This window comes from Cyanistes caeruleus, chromosome 1 (assembly GCF_971803275.1).
Source record: "Cyanistes caeruleus chromosome 1, bCyaCae1.hap1.1, whole genome shotgun sequence".
NCBI lineage: Eukaryota > Metazoa > Chordata > Aves > Passeriformes > Paridae > Cyanistes > Cyanistes caeruleus.
The window spans coordinates 103,405,204-103,412,444 of NC_141701.1; positions in this window are offsets into that span (position 1 = coordinate 103,405,204).

Consider the following 7,241-nt stretch of genomic DNA (forward strand, 5'->3'; position numbering starts at 1 on the left):
CCAAAAGCATAAATTGCAAAAGCACATGATGACTACCTAAACCTTCCACCTATAAAAGACAAGAATTTCTGCTCTAGGTGCATCAGGCAGAAATGCTATTTGATTACCAGAGAACACAGCAACTGAACAAGGTGGAGGTCCTTGTTTTGTGCAGAAACAACTGTACTTAATTTTCAGTTGTTGTGAGCCTGAAATATCTCTTTAATGATCACTCTCACAAATGGTGGCTCAAAGCTCATTTCCTTGAGCCATTTTAGGCCCCTTCTTCTAGACAGGGGGAAACGTGCAGGGGATTTTTATAAGTTGGCTGTGAGATGTTAATTGCTGAGAGGAATATATCCTCAGCCACCACAGATTAATTTTCCTGTAGGTTCTTTAATCAGCATTTATCATCGATTTGAAATCTACATTTATTGTTTAATTATTAAATCCTTCTGGGTAAAATGATATTCTTCCTGTTGACCTTTCTCTTCTATTCCCCTTTGGGTTTTTTCCTTTCAGCCACCTCATAAATGCCTCACAGCCCCACAAACACATAGCCTGTGAACAAAAGGATCCTTTTGTGGACTGAGCTGCAAAGTTGTACAGTGTGCTCCTATCACCACCTCCACAACCTGCCTCCAACCATGCCCACAGGCTGAACATGCAAAGGCGGTGACAGCTCTCTTGTGCTCACACACTGCGACTGCAGACACAGCTCTGGAAATTGAGAGCCACCTACCCCTCCATAAACCCAAATGACATGAATATGCCACCAGAAACCTGCATGCTGTCATAGATTTAAATCCTTATTTTATTTTTTTTAATTTTTATTGTTTTATTTCCCACCTTCAGGATTTTCTTTACCAGTTCCAAGTTTCCCTCTTACAGGTACATCACTACAATGCTTCTCCAAAGGTGCAGAAGCTTTTCCTAATGCGGGCTAAATATAACCTTCCAATAACACTCCTTTGTCTCTTACTTTAATTTGTCACTAATATTTAAATTAACACTGTTAATCACTGTGGTAATAATTGTGCTCCCTTTCCTTTCAGAGGGTGTGCTGCTTGCAAACACTCAACTCTGTCTGAATCACAGAATGAGCCCTCCCATCCCTACCACAGGGACACAACCCTTCCAAATATCATGGAAATGCACACCAGGGATAATGCTGAGAGCTGGGTTAAGTGATGAGAATCAATATGTGAGGCAACCCTCTGCCAAGCCACTCATCACAAATTCCCCCTGGATCCCAGCAGAGAGCCTCAGTGTTCCCTCAGTGTTGAGACATCCACCTTTGCCTAACAGGTGTCCTGGATGGCATTATGCCAAGCAGGCACAAGTTACAAAGCTGATTCCAAACTCAGCATAGCAGGTTTTTGGGGAGGAAGGGCTGCAAATGCCTGGGGAAAGACCCCCCGCCATCATACCAGGCCCCTTTAGCCAGCATTGCCAGCAGCCATGGCCAATGGCCAGGCCCACGTGTGGGCAGCTGGGAGCTGAGGGGCCTCTCTGGAAGGTGCAGCAAGTGTCCATCTCTTCTTTTGGCATTGCCTTTTTTTGCCATCATGCCTCCTCCCTGCTTGTGCCACCAGCCCACCTGTCCAGCTGGCAGCCCCTATTGCTTTTGGGCAGCCAGGCCTCAGTGTCATTTTCTCTTCCCTGCCTCATCCCAGTTTTCAGCTTCCTTTTTCGCCCTGGCTGGAGCCTATCCCAAGCTGAGGTGCTGCCTGACTCCTCACAGTCCTGCATGAAAAACACCTTGGTTACTCACCACTTTCTCCAGACGTATTTATATTTTTCTATAATTTTACATTATATGATCCTAATCTGCTCTGCTTTCATGAGGAGTTTTCTCTTGGTTTTCCCGCTTTGGAAATTCAGTCTTGATTCTCTTTCCTAACCACTTCTTCCTACCACTTGCTGCATTCTCTAGGCAAACAAAGTCACGCTTAAAGAAACCTTTTAAATAAGCAAGATGCAGCAGACTTTCTGACTTGAAGTATTTGGGAGCCCAATAGGAATGTGTCAATCAGATCTGCTGCCACATCTCCTGGTTGGCTTTGCAGTCATTAGATCAGTAGATAAATTCCTACTAAATACAACTCTTATCTCCAGACATTTTAAAGCATTGTACCTAATGTGAGGAAGTAAAAATGACACCGAGTACTTTTGTACATACGCGATGAGTTTTTTCCTAGAAAATTCCTTGTCTTCATACCATTTTGAATCTACAAAGTTTGTATACAGGTGCTAGGTTTTAAATGAAATTTTATAGGCTGGTTTTATTAATCATCCAGGGTATCAATTAATATTAGTTACTAGAACACTGTAAAGCAAGTTCTTGTGAACTTTTTATTACTGTGATTTAAACTGCAACAGCCAAGTCTCACATAAATGAATGTGACAGAAAGGTCAGAGACAGTGATAGCAACCACCCGCTCTTAGTTTGATCACCCAAATGAAATTTTCATTAGGAATTTTTAATCACTTCTCCCAGGCTCATTGTTCTTTTATATGATCAGAGCAGCTTCTTTATGGAGTCACTGCTTTTCTACATCTCAGGCCCTCGGAGTTCAGCAGACCAAGAAAGAAAGGTTAAGGTAACTTAATATCATTGAAATTTCCACTGGGAAAACAAAATCCAGTCATCAGCAATTAGTCCCAGTGGTGCAAGTCAGAGAGCTCCTTTCCTCTGGAGAAGAGGACAGATCCTGCCTCCCGCAGCACCAGGGAGCCACACCACACTGCGGCAGAGCCACTCTGCCTGCTGGGACAGCAACTCACTGGGGGAAGCCCTTGTGTAGGGTGATGGGCTCCTCAGACCTACAGCTGATGCTTTCCATACATCCCTGTCCCCCTACACAGGTGTGGCACCTGCTGCACCTGGCACAATACCTTCACCTTCTGTCTGTGACAGAAACAGTGCTGTGCTTCTGCCAGAAGTTTGTTTGCACCTGTGCAATAGGGAAGAGGATTGTCCCCAAAATAAGCTGCAAAAGGAACTGTTGCCTTCCCAGCTCCCACATCAGCCTTTAGACACCAAACACCATCATTTTGGCCACATCCACACCATAAACATGCAAGAGTCAAATGTGATAAATGAAAACACATAAAAATAATCTTCCTTGCAACACTACCACATTTCTTGTGAAATTTGCTCAATTTCTTTTATCTGAGTTTTATAAAAGTACTTTAAGGCTAACATATTACAACATTCTCTCATTAAAGCAAAACAAACATTCTGAAGAGAACACAGCTCAAAGTACAGCTAGAGAAAGTATCTTCTCTCTAGGCAAAGTTATCCTTTCACTAGAAGTTTGTTTTGTTGTTTAAACTGAATTATGGAAGTATTAACTTAGATACTTAGTGTAAGAAATAATAATTGCAAATATGCAACATCGTTACCCCTGCTGAAAAAGATGAGCTGTTTCTTTAGCAAGCATTCCCTAAGGAGAGATGTTAGAAGACTGAATATACTAATACCTATAGTCTGCAGAGATTAAATAAAGTAATTTTAATTGATTCCCAAGGGGGAGAGAGTCTTTCCAATCTCTAAATTGTATGGAAGCTCTGCAAGAAAAAAAAGACATGGTAATTTCAGATACTCCACAGTTTTTTTTTCCTACCCCAGAAAACACAAAACATTTTCACAGTGGTATAGGTTATCTCTCTTATGACTGATACCCTGAGAAGGGGAAAACCATGTCTCACTTTGCTTCAGAAGGAAATGCTACTAACAATGTAATATGAAATAATTTTCTCTGTTGTCTTGAAAACACAGATCTATAATTTGAGAAGTTGTTCCCCACCAATCTAAAACAATGTCAGGTTACACATCTAAAGGAGATGGGCTTTCAGAATGTGCTGCAATAACTGTGTATCATTCCCTGTCACTATCCTAGCCCTGTGAATACTCCAAGGACTGTAGCTGCTGTAAATCAGAATGCATTAATTCTATGCCTTAAGGAACTTGCAGGGAAATGTCTCTTGCCTGCTGTTGGTACTGTCATCTGTCAGAGGGGGAGCTGGTTTTGTTAAGACATGTAGGTGCTCTTTCAATGTCAATAAGAGCTAACAGTAATTGATGTTAATAAAACAATACTCTTTTACACTTATTGAAGGCATGGACCTAATTATCAGCAAGCATAAAAATAAAATGAAACTGAAACTTATCATACATGTTTGCTAGAATAGAACAGCTACAGTACAGTACAGTAGAACATCTCCTTGAATTTCAGAGAAGCCAAAGTATGGATAAACTAAACCATTTTGCAAACAATTTTTTTTTCATGGAACTTTCTATCGCCACAATGAATGGCACCGTGGCCTCCAAATGATTTTCCATACTTCCTGCTGTTCTAGAATTCTCACCCTAAGCAGGAGGACTAGGCCACAAGTCTGATCGTATTTGTTTTTCTGTAATTGGTTCCAAAAGAGAAAGCTGGCCAGATAAAAATCTGAGTCCATGACCTTCTAATGAAAAAATAGAAAGAATAAAAAACAGAAAAAAGAAAGAACACATTGATATCAAAGTGCAGGAACTTAACATCTCAGTGATCATCTGTGACCATATTTAATTGTCACCCATGCCTTGAAAATAGAAGGTAAAGAGCATAAAGAGCATCATGAAAATAAAAGTAAAGAGGTTTCAGATAAATAACAATGCTGCTATTCCTGCTTAAAAAACCCCCAACAATAAAACCAAAAAAAAAACCCAAAAAACATTGCTACCAGCAATCCACCCAAACATTTAAACACCAATCCTTTGTTAATCCCAACCCTGTCACTACTTCTCCTCTCTACAGATGGGTATCTTCAGCATTACAAAAAATGAACATTCAGGAGAAAATGCAGGAAACATCATATGATTCCATGTAAAATACAGCAAGTGCAGCCCTTGGAGGATTTCTCTCTGCTTTTACATATTCTGTATTTCAGGTTTTACTGCTGTTGAGACAGGTCATCTAGCTGATTTTTTTATGTGACACAGAACCCTTCTGAGAGCAGTCTTTGCAACAGAGTAATGAGTTTCCTTCCTGTTTCAGGCAGTTTTACCTACCCCAGGTTTCATAATCACATGTCACCACAGATCCAAAGGAGCCACCAGGTTTTTTTTACAACCTATTTCACCACTTTTACTGGGGCTCCTCCACATGGGTCAGGCTGTAGCAATTTTAGTGGCAGTTTGCAAGGCCACAGAAGGAAAAGACCACCTGATGCCATGTCTCTGGGAAGGGTTAAGAAGGAGACATAATGGAAACAGAGCAGTGGGTGAGAGACAGATAATCTCTTCCTGCATATGCATTGGAAACTCAAGAGCCAAATACTTGTGTCTTTTCTGTGGTATTAAAATTCCATGCAGCTAGGGCATGTTACATTTTGCTATACACTCACCAGAGCAGGAATATGGGGATAAAACTCTGTTCTCCTGCTAATTATTTAACCAGGCCAGATTTTCCCCAGCATGTATGCTGGCACCAAGGAAACTTTCAGGAGTTTGAAAAGAGACTGAGCTGCAAAACATTCCTCAAAGTCAGTTATGGAAACACTTCCAATGAAGAATTACACCAACAGCCATGGAGACAAGAGTCCACAGGCCTTGAGAGAAAACCCAAGAATTCCTCCAAGTCCAGAAAAACCTAGTTTCCTTCAGTAATGACAAGCCTTTGGGGAAGGAAAAAGGCAGCAATCAGAGAGGTTAACTACCAGTTCCTTCTGGTTATTACCTAAGGAGAGAACGCCTCTGCGCCTGGGTCAGGGTTCCACTAGGCAGAGGAGACTATGAATCCATAACAAAAGCAGCCCTCTTGAGGAAGGAGAGAGAAGCCAAAAGGAAAATAAATCAGATGAATCAGTGCTTATTGATGTCTGCATTCATTGCATGCAGAAGAAGCTGCAAAATATGCTGAAGAGAAACTCCCAGACATGAAGTTCCTTTCCACTGCTGAGCTTTCTTCTGGAAGGTGGGGATGCTCTCATTTCCTATCTTATCCTAAACATGTGCTGCCACTGCTCCCCTTGGGCTGCCTCTAGTGCTCATTAAGTTCCTCAGTGAGCTCATACAAATTTTCAGCATTGGCCCAAAGCACAAACACATAGAATCACTGAAGCTTGTCCACAGGCCGTTCTTTGAAACACCTTGGTTGGAAACTGCAGAGCTCCTCTCCATCAGGGCCCTCCCCTCCTCCCCCCTCCTCCCCCCGGAATTAGTTTTGCCATTCTACCGATTAAAGCCATGAAAACAATCCCAAGGAGGGAGACGCAAACGAGCAGTAATTGTATTTATACACTGGAAGCTCGATTTTCTCCGGAAAACGCGGTAAAGAGAAGCACGGGGGTGAAAGCCAGCTCTCGGGAGCGGCGCCGTTCCCAGGGAAGGGCGGCGGGAGGCGGCGCTGGGAGCAGGGGCGGGACCGGAGATTTCCATACCGCTCTCCCAGAAGGCGCCGGGGCCTCCGAGCAGCAGGGAAAGGCTTTTTCCAGTGATTTAAGGCTTGTCTTTGCAACAGTGGCTTTCATCGCGCTGTCAGAAAATAGGAACCCAAGTGCCAGGGCAGCGGAAAGCAAAGCCAGCAGTTTCAGGGCTAGCCATAACTGCAAAGGTGTGACTCTAAGGGAGGTATAAATACTTCTGGGGTCAACTCAGATCTTCGGCTGGTCCGAAGGTAGTGGGGTATCTCAATTGATTGTTCACAGTCAGTTACAGATTGATCTCCTCGTTCTCTCTTTCCCCCCTTCCCACTACTGCACTTGACTAGTCTTTTGCACCCTGAGCAGACCCTCCCGCAGCATTTGTTCATCGCCACCACCAGGCTCTCAGTTTTACTGCAAGGAGAAGCACACGCAAACAAAAACCACCACCCTCCCCCACAAAAAAAACCCCGAACAAACTGTCTTATAAAAATGTGTAATAGTGCATGCTATTGCAATATCCACACTTCCAGCCAAATTCTTGCTGGTCCAGCTTGCCAGGCGCTGCCTGCAGCCTCCAAAACTGCAAAGATAACCTGGCTAATTTAGATTAACCTGGTGGCATGCCAGAAGCACAGCAGGGTGCTCTGAGCAGAGGTGTCCCATAGAGATAGAACTGGTTACATGTATTTATAAATACACACCACTTAGCACAATCGAAAGTGTTGCCAAGTATTTTTGAGAAGTAGCATAGGAACCTCATCTTCAGAACTACACCTGCTCAGAGAGGTGAAGCAGAACAGAGGTGGCAGAAGGGACACCTTAGCTGTCTCAGATGGGTAGAGAGC